Raw genomic sequence first — 18,621 nt, forward strand, 5'->3', positions numbered from 1 at the left:
AAGACATTCTGTTACAGTGAAACAACAGAACCTCTAATAAATCTACTCGCTATTGCATACGACCGACACTTGTGAGCCGTGGATAAGGCAGAAGATCAATAGCACTGTGGTCATCCCAAGGAAGGCCATTCATGTCCTCATATTTTGAGTAAAATGTCATCATGGCACTCTCCACAATGAAACGGTTGACCACCTCGGTAAGACGAACGTGAAGGAAGGACAAATCCGCACAACAAATATCCTTTATACGGATCTGAACTCGACGGTGAAGAAAGGTCACTGGATCTGTGAGTCGTACAATCCCACTACCTGACGGCTATGCAACCAAACGTTTCTTATCAGTCGTGGTTCTCCTCGATGAAACTTAGTAGACGTTATGCGACTTCATTCATTCGCATGAAGCTGGAACATGGGTATTATCCTACCTACCTATTCGGCTGAAAATCATCATTTCTGTAAACAGTGATCAGGATACAACGGCGGTGGCATATCTAGCCACGACATATTGGCGTGTACGAAGTACTCCACATGGTACAGGCGATCTTGTACAATAACTTGGCTGGAGGGGTTCCCAGCTCCCTACGAGTGTGCTTTACAACACCAGTTATCATTCCATGGAACCAGCCTGGATCGAAAACTGGGATGCCTCTGTTTTTACTTTGCATTAAGAACTTATCTTCGTAAACGACGCTATTGTCCAGCTTTCAATTATAAGCTGTTGCAATATCATTCTACTATGGAATCGGCCTCGTACGAAACCTGTGTCATAATTTTGTGTTTTTAATGTTTAATACAAACTTGTCTCTGTACTTCGCAAACCTTGAGATTGCAGGCCGGCATGGTCGAGCGGCTCTAGGCGCTTCAGTCTGGAACCGCGCGACCACTACGGTCGCAGGTTCGAATCCTAGCTCGGGCATGGATGTGTGTGATCTCCTTAGATAAGTTGGGTTTAAGTAGTTCTAAATTCTAGGAGACTGATGACCTCCGATGTTAAGTACCATTGTGCTCAGAGCCATTTGAACCATTTTTGAGCTCTTCAGATTGTTATACTGCGAAAACTGCACTAATGTTAACTTGGCGCTGTTGTAACATCTGCTCGCTGGCTGGTGTCCATCTTTTCCTGTTTTTATTTCACATTAAGAACTTAATTTTCTACATCGAACTTCTTTTTATTTATCCAATGTGAAAATTGCAATATTATGTTAACGTGGCACTTATATAACTACCGTTGGCCGTATGGTTTTTGCTGCCTACATCCAAAAATTAATAAATAAAAAATTCGTAGTAAGGCATGCTACTATCTGACGACTCAGGGAAACATAAATCTTTAGAAAACTCGTTTGGTCACGGATGCGCTAGAGGACGTTGATGATGCGTTACTGTTGTGTATGTACTTTATTAATTGGGTCTGGATACGTCAAAGGTTTCAAGTGTCCACACAACATAGATGCGAGAGAAAATGGAAATTTGTGGAAAGGTCTTATGGGACCAAACTGCTGAGGTCATCGGTCCCTAAGCCTACACACTAACTTACACTGTAGACAACACACAAACCCATGCCGCGCCCCAGACCGCGCGGCTAAGATCCAAGAGATGAACATGGTGGTGTGTGGGGTGGGGTGGGGGGTGGGGACGCGCTGGCCACCTTACTGGACGTTCCCGCAAAATCAGTTGCGTGCCCATTGAATGTATGTGTGAGATGTTCTCGGACACATTGGAGGACATGCGGTAGTGTTTTATCACGCTTGAACCGCATCTCCAGCCGTTGCCAGGACAAGTAAATCGTTTGATAGGTACTGAAGATACCATCCACCAATCAACCAGTTTCGTGGTATGCAAGGTCCTGTTATTCTATCGCCAATAATTTCTGACCATAAATTAAATGAAAATCGGTGCTGGTGCGTTGTTTCTTCAAACGTGTGTCGATTTGCATCAGCCCAGGCACGTTGGTTATTGAAATCGACAATCCCATCTCGCATGAAACCAATTTCTTCCTTGCAACATTGACAGAACTGCATTCTGGTTGAGTAATCATGTGACCGAAGTCCATGGATACACTGTACTTGATACCGGTCGAGTAACCTTTCGTGCAGGATTGCTCAGACTAGACGACTAACCCCGACAGGTGCTTAATTCCTACATCCGCTAGTGCCAGGATGTTCCTCCATACACGGCAAAATTCGCTCCTCTGTAATAGGAATACAATGGTCTGTCACGATCCACCGTTATTAAAGGTACGGAGCCATGGTTTGCTAGTGGCTGGAAAAGACGGCAGAGTGGCTGTGAGGATGGTGTCCAGTTTTCTAGACATTTTCCATCTTACAGACCACGGGATCGACAGATGCTTCTATTTGCCAGACCACGAAAGAAGATCGTGTCTTCTTTTTCCCGTTGTGGTAGGATTTCAGTATGTTGATAAATGCAAAGACCGCACTACACTCAATTTCACAAATGCAAAGAAAAAATAATGAAGTAAGATCCATTAGAAGTAATGTATGCGCTGAATTTATGCAGAACTGTGAATATGGATTATAGTAAAAGCTGTATAAATGTTTACTGCTTGCTATGTTCAATGACAATAATAGAGGAATGTGTCCTCATTTGTGTACTTAATTCCGTAGGTCGTCCGTAGGAACAAAGAGCTTTCAGCGTAAGAAATATTTCTCACAGTAGCGAAGATTAAAAAGTTCTCGTAGCTCTCGAAGCATTCAATTTAGACGCCACATTTACAGAACCTTTTTGTCTTACTTTGACCCGTACCACCGTCTCTCAAAATATGGATAACTTTTTTTTATCACCCTGTTGACAGCTCAGCCTGGCATTGCCACGGGCAACTATGTGACGCTGGCGCAGCTGGGTGACGCTGCCTGTCGGCTAGAAACGGGTGTCATCACTCGCCATATAAGGCCATGTTGTTTAGTTGGCTTTGGCTTTGTGAGGTTGGGCTGAAATGCTGTTCATTCGCACACTCATTCAGCTGTAGAATACAGTTATAAAGATGTGGCAAATTTAATGCCCAACAGTGTAAATCTCGAACTTACGAGAAGGATTATTCAGAGGTTTTCAAAAGAGATTTCTCTGATTTTCATCGCCTTGATAGTAACATGTCGAATGTTAAGAGCTAAACTCATCATTACCGTCGTACGTATAAAATGTATATTTGACCATGGTATTGAGCGTAGGTTTTTACTTTAGAGGTGTCTCTAGATGCTCTCTTTGGTCTAATGAGAGTAAAAGTAAAAAATCAAATGACATATGTTAGTTTCTGTTTACGTTACTTCCCTAATTCATTTTTTATTGTTCAGTAATTTGCAGAATTGTAAACTTTAGGTTATACTTCTGTGGTACCTAAAATAAACAAATAAGTAAATAATAAATTAACTCACGTTTGCTTTTTAATTACAATATGGCTGAAAGTTAATCAGCAGTTTATACTCCACCTTAAAATGTATCAAATACCGTGAATTGTAACCGACTAAGACAGAACGTGCCCTTAACTTTCGTATAAAACTATGAAAAATAACGGTGTCGTTCATCAGGCGTGACTGATGGTCAATGGAAGCGAGCGTGGGTCCAGCGGACGGCACTTAAGCTGTCGAAAGCAGTTGCGCCTGCAGCGTTTACCTCCGGGTGGCTGAGTCACCCAGCCCGCACCGTTGTCCAGCGCACCGCGTCGCGTAGCGCTCCTGTTGACGGCCGATAGCGTGCGAAGGTCCCGCGTGTCATGGGCGCCCGTACGGCAGATGGTAGGGGGGAGGGGGATCGACCTGGTACGGCGTATTATGAAAATATTGGAAGAAGAATGGCGGCTTGTAAGAAACGTTAAAAAAATTTCAGATGCACTTATGTTAAACACATGTGCAATACTGACTTTTAAATCGTCGCCGGTCTCGGTGGCCGCGCGGTTCTAAGCACTTCAGTCCGGAACCACGCGACTGCTCAGGTCGCAGGTTCGAATCCTGCCTCGGGCATGGATGTGTCTGGTGTCCTTAGGTTTAAGTAGTTCTAAGTTCTAGGCGACTGACGACCTCAGATGTTAAGTCCCATAGTCCTCAGAGCCATTTGAACCATTCTTTAAACCGTTTTCCTGAAGGAAAAACAACCGATATTATGCAGTGTTCAGCGTGATCTGCCTTCACTCAGGAGGCCACAGATTCCACGTAGCTGCTCTGTTTTAAATATATCGTCAGCACTAGCGTCAACTGAAATGATTCGAGCGGGTTGTGATGTAGTAGAATGCGGCATTAGAACCTAGCCACGTGCTAAATGCAAAGAAAACAAAACGCACATTTTCGATACACAAAACACACAATTTTTTTGCGAATCATTTCACATGGGCAACTGTAATGATTTGCTCGAAAATTAGATTTTCTTTTATGATAATACTAATTCCTATCAGGTAAACATACGACATTGTACTTTAAATTTTTTTCTGACACTAATGATTTATATGTATTTTTAACAGCCAGTGCTTTGGAAGCGTCGGTGAGTTTTGGTTTATGATCAGACGTTATCTGTTTATCTCTCATCTCACTGCGATGATTACTGATTAAAATAACTATACAGATCCACATTACTATAAGACGTACGAAGTCCGACTCGCCAGCGCGATCGATATTGGCGCGCTTGAGTTATTTCAAACTCAAGACGCAGAATAATTAACCAAGGAAGCTACTTCTAGACAACAATATTTCGCGCTCCTAACTTTTGGTCTGAACCGTCAGTGTAACATGTGTCATAGAAATAGTGTCAAAATATGAAAATGGATTTCGCACAAAAATAAAGTGAAGGCTACAAATACACTTATAAAAGAATTAAGATTCGAGGACGAATATTCGTAAATAAATCATATTCGAATAACAAAAACTCATTTACATTACTTGTTGAGTAGAACGTTGAGCTCCAGTCAAAAACGGATACACTTTTAATGGACGCTGTCGCAGTTCGAATGGCGTAAGGTGCAATGGGGACAGGACAAAATATTCAAAATTTTACCAAGAATGATTAAGGAGGCTTTTAAATTAAAGAATGTCATTCCTGAAAAACTTAACTCCAATTATTGTCAAATAAATACCAAACGTAAGAAGTCCTTAACGATTACGAGATACTCTTAATACAAAAATTACAGACATTTCAACTAATTGCGTTATTTATGACATGATGAAACCAAAGAGATCGAATTAACACCAATAAGGAATGCTGTCTGAGGGACAATGGTTTGAGTACAGGCAGGTTTAAGAGAGGTTATATTATGTGGTTCTGATAATGTGATAGCGAAATATTTGTAGAGACTTTGAATATGATGTTTTTGCAGGTAAATTCACACATTGTTTTTGCCAGATAAATTGACATGAAAAGTTATATGTGAATACAATGGTTTGGCAAGCAAACTGAGATAAAATATCTTATGAGAAAAGTATGAGATTTCAGCGAAAACGTAAATCCATGATGTATGCCCTAAAGTACAGAAGTTAGAACTCTGATCAGTACATTAGAGTAGCATACGACACTAAGATAAAATGTCACACAGATAAACTGAGACTTTGTAGGGCACTCACTTCCATTTCCTCTTCCTTTACAGGTAGTGTGATACATTTGTTTGTTCGTCCTTTAATTCTGGTCTATATACATTCTTGATCTTACACTGTATTGTGTTTTTACTATCACTGTTCCTAAGTTTTACATGTTAATCGTTCGTTCTGTGTAACCAGACATTTTTTGAGTGATTCGGGAACATAAGGTCTGTTACTGTGAGCACATTAGATTCTCTTGTTCATTTTCTTGGCCTTTTGTCACCATTATAAAATGCTGATGCTCTGCTGCCTGATCTACTTGTTACACTTCTGTATCTTGCACAGAATATTACATAATTAGATTCTCTTGTACATTTTCTTTGCCTTTTGTCACCATTAGGAAATACTGATGCTCTCCTGCCTGCTCAACTTGTTACACTTTTGTATCTTGCACAAAATGTTGCATAATTATCCATGTATGTAGCTGTTATCTGATGGTATTGATTGATGTGATCTAAAAATGTTCTACATCTACATCTACATTGATACTCCGCAAGCCACCCAACGGTGTGTGGCGGAGGGCACTTTACATGCCACTGTCATTACCTCCCTTTCCTGTTCCAGTCGCGTATGGTTCGCGGGAAGAACGACTGTCTGAAAGCCTCCGTGCGCGCTCGAATCTCTCTAATTTTACATTCGTGATCTCCTCGGGAGGTATAAGTAGGGGGAAGCAATATATTCGATACCTCATCCAGAAACGCACCCTCTCGAAACCTGGCGAGCAAGCTACACCGCGATGCAGAGCGCCTCTCTTGCAGAGTGTGCCACTTGAGTTTATTAAACATCTCCGTAACGCTATCACGGTTACCAAATAACCCTGTGACGAAACACGCCGCTCTTCTTTGGATCTTCTCTATCTCCTCCGTCAGACCGATCTGGTACGGGTCCCACACTGATGAGCAATACTCAAGGATAGGTCGAACGAGTGTTTTGTAAGCCACCTGCTTTGTTGATGGACTACATTTTCTAAGCACTCTCCCAATGAATCTCAACCTGGTACCCGCCTTACCAACAATTAATTTTATATGATCATTCCACTTCAAATCGTTCCGCACCCATACTCCCAGATATTTTACAGAAGTAACTGCTACCAGTGTTTGTTCCGCTATCATATAATCATACAATAAAGGATCCTTCTTTCTATGTATTCGCAATACATTACATTTGTCTATGTTAAGGGTCAGTTGCCATTCCCTACACCAAGTGCCTATCCGCTGCAGATCTTCCTGCATTTCGCTACAATTTTCTAATGCTGCAACTTCTCTGTATACTACAGCATCATCCGCGAAAAGCCGCATGGAACTTCCGACACTATCTACTAGGTCATTTATATATAATGTGAAAAGCAATGGTCCCATAACACTCCCCTGTGGCACGCCAGAGGTTACTTTAACGTCTGTAGACGTCTCTCCATTGATAACAACATGCTGTGTTCTGTTTGCTAAAAACTCTTCAATCCAGCCACACAGCTGGTCTGATATTCCGTAGGCTCTTACTTTGTTTATCAGGCGACAGTGCGGAACTGTATCGAACGCCTTCCGGAAGTCAAGAAAAATAGCATCTACCTGGGAGCCTGTATCTAATATTTTCTGGGTCTCATGAACAAATAAGGCAAGTTGGGTCTCACACGATCGCTGTTTCCGGAATCGATGTTGATTCCTACATAGTAGATTCTGGGTTTCCAGAAACGACATGACACGCGAGCAAAAAACATGTTCTAAAATTCTACAAGAGATCGACGTCAGAGATATAGGTCTATAGTTTTGCGCATCTGCTCGACGCCCCTTCTTGAAGACTGGGACTATCTGTGCTCTTTTCCAATCATTTGGAACCCTCCGTTCCTCTAGAGACTTGCAGTACACGGCTGTTAGAAGGGGGGCAAGTTCTTTCGCGTACTCTGTGTAGAATCGAATTGGTATCCCGTCAGGTCCAGTGGACTTTCCTCTATTGAGTGATTCTAGTTGCTTTTCTATTCCTTGGACACTTATTTCGATGTCAGCCATTTTTTCGTTTGTGCGAGGATTTAGAGAAGGAACTGCAGTGCGGTCTTCCTCTGTGAAACAGCTTTGGAAAAAGATGTTTAGTATTTCAGCTTTAAGCGTGTCATCCTCTGTTTCAATGCCATCATCATCCCGTAGTGTCTGGATATGCTGTTTCGAGCCACTTACTGATTTAACGTAAGATCAGAACTTCCTAGGATATTCTGTCAAGTCGGTACATAGAATTTTACTTTCGAATTCAATGAACGCTTCACGCATAGCTCTCCTTACGCTAACTTTGACATCGTTTAGCTTCTGTTTGTCTGAGAGGTTTTGGCGGCGTTTAAACTTGGAGTGGAGCTCTCTTTGCTTTCGCAGTAGTTTACTAACTTTGTTGTTGTACCAAGGTGGGTTTTTCCCGTCCCTCACAGTTTTACTCGGCACGTACCTGTCTAAAACGCATTTTACGATTGCCTTGAACTTTTTCCATAAACACTCAACATTGTGCAGGATACTGAGTGAGGTGTGGTGCTACAAAAGAATAAAATCGCTTCTCGGCTTTTGGCAAGATCAATGTTTTTATTAATGATAATATACCATACAATCACCAACAAATTTACAATCTTCCATATTAGATGTACCACTTATTTTAGACCAAATATAAATTTTTTCATCGGAATTAACCTTACGCCTTGTCCTACAATTAAGAGACAATGGACCATAAGGTACTAAATAGGAACCTTCACTTAAGACAAGAATTTCGGCCAAATGTACAGTACGAAATGCCAAAACTTTACGTGATGTAAAACTTTCCAAACCAGTCCTAGAAGCATCATGACAAACAACAACAGCAAAGGTAATCCAACCATTACCTATAGTACTTGATTCAGATGCTTTTGAAATGGAAAAATTCAATTTAAGTCCTAAAAAGTAATTAGGACCTGACAGTATAGGTAAAGACGCAATCTTCTTGAGATTTGTTATCTTCTTACTCGTACCTGGTGCTGGAACAGTACCATAGGTGCCAGTAATATTGACCAATTGTTTATAGACCAGCATTCGTCTGCGACGGTGATATCCAAAACGGCGACCCATTCTTGAATACTGCTATTCATATAATGAATGCGCGAAGTTGCATCAGCAGCTATTTATAGCTCAAGATACAAGCGCACGCTGTTAGTCGCCTGTACAAACTCGTCCACACACAAGGCGAGCCACAGCAAGCCGCCTGTATTAATCTCCATAGGCAAACTCGGCCACGCAGCCTTAGTCTTTTTAAAGGCTGAGCGGGCCGTTGATAGACGATTGCGTAACCACATGCAAGTGTTATATAAGAGCGGGCCGTTGATAAACGATTGCGTAACCACATGCAAGTGTTATATAAGCATATATACTGTGAGAGGCCCCTGAGGGGGGGCCAGGGAGCAGGATACTGAGTGAGGTGTGGTGCTACAAAAGAATAAAATCGCTTCTCGGCTTTTGGCAAGATCAATGTGTAGTTTTTATTAATGATAATATACCATACAATCACCAACAAATTTACAATCTTCCATATTAGATGTACCACTTGCATGTGGTTACGCAATCGTCTATCAACGGCCTGCTCAGCCTTTAAAAAGACTAAGGCTGCGTGGCCGAGTTTGCCTATGGAGATTAATACAGGCGGCTTGCTGTGGCTCGCCTTGTGTGTGGACGAGTTTGTACAGGCGACTAACAGCGTGCGCTTGTATCATATTTTGTATAAAAGCTTCATCTTACATTTTCATTCAACATATTTGTACGAATTCCCACATTTGCTAGGAATAAGGTCATACATTTACTGCATATGAAATCTTCATATTTGTCTGGTTATTTCAAATAGATATTCATGTCATCTCTAGTGAAATTCAGATTTTTGTAATGAATTGTAAAGAAAAAAGGAAAAAGTTCAATGAAGTTGTTAAGGCTTTAACTAATTCTTGCGCACACTTAATTGAAGTAGTACTACTCAGTGCGAAGATACATTCTAGATTTCAAATGTACATGAGTTGTCTGTGGAAAATCAATTCCATGAGTCTACTCATATTTGATTCTACGTTGAGTACTGGTCTCCATAGTGTTGTCAGTAATGGACAGTAAGCTTCATTACTGGGTCTACCTCAGATGTAACTTTCCATAAGTCTCAAGAAAATTGTCCGTATATGCTAGTTGTGTTCCTTATCTTAGCAGCAGGATTAATGACAAAAGACGTTAAACATTATCTTCGTTGTTGCTAAGTAATGCAAAATTTTATCTTCAGTTGTATTTCCTTACAGCTCTGGATTAATGACAAGAGACATTAAAGCAAATCTTCCGTGGTTGTAAGTGATGAGATATTTAACTCGGAAAATAGTGTGTCTGTTCCCTCTCTGTTCAAAGACAGTCTTCATATGTAAAACACAAATCGGAGTATTCTCCTGTACGTTTTGAAACCTGACGTCCAGACACTTGTAATGTTATTCATAACTATAGGCTGCTGTACTCACATATTTGTAATTTTTGTAAAAAGAAATTAATTTCCATTGCCGTAACACAGGTAAGACTATCAGTACGAATTTTTTTCTTGGGGCAGGGGGAAACGTGAGGTTTTCGTACGTTTTCTGCCGTTGTAAGTAATTCACCTTTACTGTAGTGGGCAGAGGTGAACGAGCGTGCTGCAAGAGTAGTGAATAGGACCCGTGGCTCTGTGTTGAATGTAATCTGTGGTACACTTGGTCACCAGTCAGTTGTGCAGCGCCGGGGCATTCTTATTTGAGATACAGCAGTGATCAGTTGAGCCTTTAGGGAAGAGGGTTTGATATTTGTGAATCTTAGCGAAATTATCTGCAATACTTTTTGTGGAGATAAAACTTGTTTGTAAACATGTGTTAATGATTCTGTTGATGGAGAAGATTTTTTGCAAGTATCTTTCAAGGCAACCAATTGATGCACAAGAATGGATTGTTTGTTTGTCACAACTATTAACTGAAAGAAATATATATTCACATTGCAATCAACAGCTTTGTTCCACCAATGTTTATATGCAATTTCATTCAACCTACCTACTCACACATTTTACTACTTCCATATCTGTGTACTCTTTTCTCTCTCATTTCTAGATATAACTGCTATGTTCTCGATTTACTGTCTTCCTATAAACATTTTCTCATCATTCTCTTATTGGTCATGTCCTTTACCTTGTTTGTAATACTTAACAGTAAATACTTATCCTAAGTGAGCTCTCATGAAACAATAGCCATGGCAGTATACATATATTAACAAAAGTATTACATCATAAAAGCAATTCAAGCAAATCCATTATCATTCACATGTGAATATGACAAATACTTCATTAGAAACATAGTGCAGCGAAGTATCTTATCTTATGCATATTAGCAAAAAGTCACCATAATAAACCAGTAAACAAAATGAAGTACACTGTCTTAAACTACGAGAACTCACACACAAAAACCTTCATAATGAAATCAGTGCAGCGACTAAAGCAAAGTATGTCATCACAAAAATGCAAGATACCAGTCATCACAAAACGCCATACAAAGTAAGCATCGAAAAATATGTTGGAGCACCAAGAATTGTGTGTAGCAGAGGTTCACACAAGGCAATAGCTATGTTAAGCAACAGTCATGTTATGCAACAAAATCATATATATTTCTCAACATTATGCTAATACTATCGTTTCCAAGATAATTCCCGAGATAAATAAAAAAAATTACTATTCTGCAAATGATTTGATACGTGTTATGTAATGAAGCCCTTTACTCGATTTACTACATATTCCTTCCACTTCCACTACGTTATTGGGAGCTATTGGACAAAATGTATAAGGTCAGTTGTACACCAAGATCAACTTACACGTCTCATTGTATTTACTCAGTATTTTTATTTCATTATCGTAATAGATAGTTATGAAAGTATTAAGTATGAATTTTAAACAAAATTATGTGCCTTCAGAAAACCAATCATTCAGATATATGTAATTTATCTTAAACAGAGTTGGTGTAATTATTAATTATAAACATTAATACAAATTATATTTTGTGCTAACACATGAAATTCATCTTTGAAAAGCACTTGAATGAATGTAACAGTTTACTTTTTCATATCAATGTAACATCTCTGAATATTATCATTGTGTCATGGTTGTCTTTGGGAGTAAGTAGGCACCAAGGGTGAGAGAGTTGTTGATCAGTGTGACGAATACGTCACGGATTGTGTTACTATTGTAATGCGTTAAAACTAATGGTTTATTGTATTACAGCATCTTTTATAAGGTTTTGCCAAATTTTATGCAGAGATTTCTGAGGGTTTTTTTTGATACGACAGTGAAAATTGGTAAGAAAAGTTGTGGAATCTCAAGACGTATTTCAATCATTTCGCAAGAATCTGGACCACATTTTTGGAGTATTTGAATGGAATTTCGGTAGCCTCAGATACTGACGCCACAGTAATATGTGTTAAAATGATCTTTTCCTGTTTTCAAGCACTTCTATTGTATAATTCTAGCGCCTTCCAGTTAATGTTGTTTACATGTAATATGCAATGCTAATAATTGTTCGTGACAATTGATTATTAATGCTTGATTAACAGTAGTCCTGGTTTTTGAGAAGTTTTCTCTACAGTATACTCCACCTAAATCTAAGTAGATACTCGACAACCCTCCATACGGCATGTGGTGGAAGGTACCCCGTATGACCACTAGTCATTTCCTTTCCTGTTCCACTCACAAATAGAGAGAGTGAAAATCGATTATCTATATGCCTCCACGTGAGGCCTAATTTCTCGAATCTTACCTTCGTGGTCATTACGGGCAATGCATGTTGGCTGAGGTAGAATAGTTTTACAGTCAGCTTCAATTGTCGATTCTCTACATTTTCTGAATGGTGTTCCTCGAAAAGAGAGTTGTCATCCCCCCGGCGATTCTCATTTGAGTTCCTGAACCATTTTGGTAACTGTTCGAACCCATCAGTAACAAATCTTGTACCCCGCCTCTCAATTGTTCCGATGTCTCCCTTTAATCCGACCTGGTACAGATGCCAAACACTTGAGTAGATATCAAGAATAGCTCGCTCTAGGGTCCTATATGCGGCCTCTTTCACAGATGAATTACATTTTCGTACATTTCTCCCTGTAAACCGAAGCCAACCATCTGCCTTCCCTACCACAGTCCCCACATGCTCGTTTCATTTCATATTTCCTTGCAAAGTTACGCCCACATGTTTAAACGACGTGACAGTGCCAAGCACAACTGTTCTAATGCTGTATTCGAATATTACGGATTTGCTTTTCCTACTCACCCGCATTAACTCACATTTTTCCACAATCAGAGCTAGCTGCCATTCATCATACCAACTACAAATTTTATCTAAATCATTTTGTATCATCCTACAGTCAATCAACCTCGACACCTTTTTGTACACGATAGCACTATCAGCAAATAACCGCAGCTTGCTGCGCACCCAGTCTGTTATGTTATAAAGAACAACAGCTGTCCTATCAGACTTCTCTGATTCACTCTTGACGGTATCCTTGTCTCTGATGGACACTCTCCGTCGGGGACAACATACTGGATTCTATATCTTACAGTAACAAGTCTTCGAGCGGTTCACGTATTTGTGAACCTATTCCACATCATTGTACCTTCGTTAACAGCCTGTATGGGACACCGTGCCAAATGCTTTTTCGGAAATCTGGAAATAAGGAATCCATTGTTGTGAGAAAATGAAAGCTGAGTTTCTAACGAATTATGCTTTCCAAGAATATACTGATTTGTGAACGTAAGCTTCTCGGTCTCAAGAAAACTGATTATATTGGAATTTAGAATATGGTGAAGGATTCTGCAGCAAACCTACGTTAGACATATTGGGCCATAATTTCGCGAGTTTGTTCTTTTCTTCTTCTTCTTGTATACTCACCGTGCCCTCAACAAAACAATTTCAGTACTCTTATGAGAGATGCTGAATACTGTTTACTAAAGTAGCACTCCACTTTCGAATAGCAAAAGCAAGTTTCGAGTAGGAAAGGGTACTGTCCATAGAGGGTAGTGAATATAGGAAAGCGTAATGTCTTTTGGTCAGTATTTCAGTATAGTGACTGATTTTAGGATCACAAGAAGCAACGAGCACCATAGAGCGCCATAAGCAGTTTACACCATATTTTCTATAGATTTTGTTGATGTTATAAATGAGTTTGTACTCTGTGCAGCATTTGTGAATATTTCTCGCTTTACACATTTCAGTGCTGTGCAATATATGAAAGCTATTTCGAAGATTTACTTTTTCAGGTACAAAATTTTATGGTGAGTAAAATGCTATGTATTTTTTAAAACAGTTTATATAACATGTGGACAGTTAAGCGGTACTTCGTCAGCTCTGAATCAACTTGTACCTGGAAACAGAAGAAGGTCTCTCAGCACGGAACAAGTGACAGTAGCAAATGAATTGAGTTTCTATAATGTCTTAAAAATTTCACATGTCTTGAAAATGGAAATTTGTGTTAGTTTCCAGTAACTTCAGCTTCAAAATTATTTACAGACTAGTGATTAGGTCTAGCACTGTTAAGGTTTCTTCAAGTGCAATGCTTTTACATTTCAATAGAATGCTTGTTCCTAGGTACATGACAATGTTGCACGTTGGAACATGTTTTCATATTTCGATAAACTTACTTTTCTGGAGCAAAATTTGTATCTTCGGAAAAGAATAAAAATATATAAATCTTTTATTACAGTACTGGCTAGAAGCGAAATTCTGTAAAGTGTACCTACTTATTAAACTGAGTTTTCATATATACTGCAAAATACGATACTCATATTAAAGATGCACTACTGGCTCGACTGAAACTTTATATTGCGTATCCATATTTCACACATGTCGATTACCTGTCACCTATTCGGTGTTTATCCACCTCCCCAGGAGCACCACTACAAAATTCTTGTTTGGATTGTTGGATGCTACTTACGATGCTAAGAAGACTCATCTGTAAGCTAATGTTTTTACTTTCGTATCCAACATCAGGTAAGTAAGGCCAAATATTGACGATAGTCTGAACCGAAATTTCAAGCTGTGCTTTGTACAGGAGCACTAAAAGACAGTGTTATGCCGTGTAGCAGACATTATACTGTCACTAGAATCCTTGTTACTAACTTTCCCAAACTCACTGGACAGGTGTTAGAATCATTTTATGTTGCCAGTATTAGGATCTTAACATACTACGAGTATTGATTTATTTTCATCACTTGCTGAATTGAATTAACTGCTGTGAAACAAAAACCATTTTTTTAGTATTAACGGCTTACTCACAAACAAACGTATCCACAAATCACATTACAGAAATGTCTTACACTTTCACAGCATAAATTGACCATTATCAGCTAACAACTGCAGTCGTAAAAATCTTTACTCACCAGACTACTTCAGCGTGGTAGATTAGGATTATGTTCCCATTAAAACAAACACCATATTCTTCGGCATACATTGTTGTCGTGGTTTGGGGCATGTTCCATTGAGAATGAAAACACACACATCATGTTGCATGCATCACTTTCTTGTCGTGACAGCTGCGATACTTCTATAAATTACAGTATGACATTATTTTCATTTAACTTTTACAGTCTACCTCAGTTGTTCATTTTCTTCATATAGGGACTAAACCGAAAAATTTAGTTTGAAGAAATACTGAAGTACTCCACCTCAGGTGTTTTTGACAAGTATTCACTCTGTTGTAGCTAGCCCGATTGGTGGACTGCAGCCTTACAGCCCATTATCAAGCGCAACAGTTGTCGATGTGTTTTAGTATTATGCTGTTATCAAACGGCTGATACAGCCTACGAGAAAGCAAGCATACATAGTCTCCTATAAAGAGGCATTAGTCAATAAAATAAATTGATTGGCGAATCCATGGAGTGTTCTGTGCACCACGACGAAATAGTGGATAGAATTGGAAGGAGAATCAGCATTGGCCGTATAAAACAAAAAATATGGCCAATGCTGAATCTCCTTCCAATCCTATACAGTAAAATGAATATTACTGTGAGTAGTATTCTTTATGGTTTTAGTTCTGACGCTTGCACGTTATTTCTTGCTTTCCCGTCGGCTACAAACTATGTGATCAAAAGTAACAGACACCTGGCTGGAAATGACTTAGAAGTTCCTGGTTACCTCCATCGGTACTGCTGGAATTCAATAGGTGTTGGCTTACCCTTAACCTTGAAAACAGCTCCCATTATCGCAGGCATACGTTCAATCAGGTATTCGAAGGTTCCTGGGGAATGGCAGCCCATTCTTCACGGAGTGCAGCACTGAGGAGAGGTATCGATGTCGATCGGTGAGGCCTGCCACGAAACTTTGCGTTGCAAAACATAACAAAGATGTTCTATAGGATTCAGATCAGGAATCTGCGCTGGCCAGTCCATTACAGGGATGTTATTGTCGTGCAGCCACTCCGCCATAGGCCGTGCATTATGAACAGGTACTCGATCCTGTCAAAAGATGCAATCGCCATCCCCAAATTCCTCTTCAACAGTGGGAAGCAACAATGTGCTGTGCTCTGATAGTAGCACGCCAAACAACAAAAGGGTGCCACCCCCCTTTGTGAAAAACACGACTACACCATAACACCACCGACCCTAATTTTACTGTTAGCACCACAAACGCTGGCAGAAGATGTTCACCGGACATTCGCCATACCCACACCCTGCATCGGATCGCACATTGTGTACCGTGACTCGTCACTCCACTGATCAGTCGTTCAATGTTTACGCTCCTGACACCAAGCGAGGCGTCGTTTAGCATTTACCGGCGTGAACTGTTGCTTATGAGCAACGGCTCACCTCCTGCCTAACTGTCCTGGTACTTGCAGTGGGTCCCGATGCAGTTTGAAATTCCTGTGTGATGGTCCGGATAGACGTCTGCCTATTGCACATTACGACCCTCTTCAACTGTCGGCGGTCTCTGTCAGTCAACATACAAGGTCGGCCTGTACGCTTTTGTGCTGTACTTGTCCCATGACGCTTCCCCTTCATTACATCGGAAACAGTGGGCCTAGGGATGTTTAGGAGTGTGGAAATCTATTGTACAGACGTATGATACAAGTTACACCCAATTACCTGACCACGTTCGAAGTCCGTGAGTTCCTCGGTGCGCCCCTTTCTGCTCTCTTAGGATGTCTAATGAATACTGAGCTCGCTGAGATGAAGTACCCGGCCGTAGACGGCAGCGCAACACACCTAATATGAAAAACGCATGTTTTACATAGTCTATCTGCCTTTTAATAGCAGGGCACAAAACGACACCTGCTACACTTGAGCAATCCTGAAGGACATGACTAACTGGCTGCTAGTCAAAAACAGCTGAAATGAAGTACTTTGATACGTGTTTTATCTCACATGTATTTTAAACAAAGTGCAGGATTTTTCCCTACATACACATAAAAGAAAGTAGCCTAGAGTGTTGTACATCAGTACACTTTTCACACAGCCCTGTAACAGAAGTTTATCAAATTTTCTTATTTCATTAGGAAAAGTTAGGATTCACTTAATATGTACTGCTGTGTATTTCGAAATCGGAGAACAACTTCCACAGTACGTAATCGTCATGTACCTAGATAACTGTTGATACACTGCCGGAAAAAAATTCGCAATAGCAGACGGTAATGAACGTGAAGTAATGAAATTTCGGGAATACACCAGTCTGGGTAGCAAATTTAAGTGATTAACATTGCAGGATCATAGGTTAATGTAAGTACGAGATAAGCCATTGATAATGTGAAATGCTGTCACATTAATCACCGGAGCAACTGCAAGAATGTTGCACGCAATCATGGAAAGTGAATGCATTGTGTTTTACAGGTGCCAGATGTGAGTTTATGGAATGGAGTTACACGCCTGTTGCACTTGCCCGTCAGTACAGGGACGGTTAAGCTGTTTGTGGATGACACAGAAGTTGTCACCCATTGATTTCCCATATGTACTCGATTGAAGACAGATCTGTTGATCGAGCAAACAGAGGAAACATGTCGACATTCTGCAGAGCTGGGCTACAACAGCGGTATGTGGGTGAGCGTCATACTGCTGGAAAATTGTTATATGAATAACTAACATCGACAAACTAAAACCTGAGGAAGTCTGTAATTTTTCACATAATAGCATTCATAGCAGCTGATACCTGCAAGATGCAGTCGTCAACTACTACGCAGACCGAAATACACATGAACACATGATGAATAAATTATTTCTGGAATAGATACTTTTACAATAGCACGTAACACAGCAGAATCTACGCAGGAGAATAGCAGTCAGGCGATACACGGCAAATTATGCAGCACGTCTCAGTTGGCACGTGATGGTGAATAAACTGTTTTACGACTGCCAGTACGTTACGCTTATACATTAGTGTGGGGTTACAGACTGCACAATGTAATACATAGCTTCTATTACCGATTGGACAATAATCAGTTATTTAGAACTGTCGTGTAGCTTTCGACTACGTTCGACGAAAGCGTTGCCAGAAGCGAGACAGCACAATTGTAGTCGAGTGATGCTCTCAGCACTGGACTTAGAAAGGCCGGGGTCAACGACTGCTACAAGCGCTATTTGCATTTAATTGACTTTGCTGAGGGTGTGCAGTACCAGATTGCGTAGTTCATCGTCCGCCTGAAGCAGCGAACTATTCTCATTAAACACTGAGATGAGAGTGGCTGAACTGTGTGCACTAGCTCTCAGTTTATATTACGATCACACAGAAGTTTTTATAAAACTTGCCATTTTCGACTCTTCTTTGTTCTTTGGCTGATGTACAAGCAATATCAATAACAGAAAATAAATTAGGAAGAGTCTTCTGACGGATGCGTTGCCTTTGCAGTGACTGGAATAGAGAGTGCATTTCAATAAAATGTTCCGGCAGCAAATTCTCAAGTCGCTGAAGTGTTACAGCGTGCATACGTTTACTTGGAAAACAATGTTCGGAAGTTCAAGAAACAGCAGTGGCTAAATTATTTACTGCCTTAGTGAATGACCATCTTCTGGAAGGAATTCAGGAGCAGAAGGTAGAAACTGGAGT

Source organism: Schistocerca piceifrons, chromosome 4 (genome assembly GCF_021461385.2).
Source record: "Schistocerca piceifrons isolate TAMUIC-IGC-003096 chromosome 4, iqSchPice1.1, whole genome shotgun sequence".
Lineage (NCBI taxonomy): Eukaryota > Metazoa > Arthropoda > Insecta > Orthoptera > Acrididae > Schistocerca > Schistocerca piceifrons.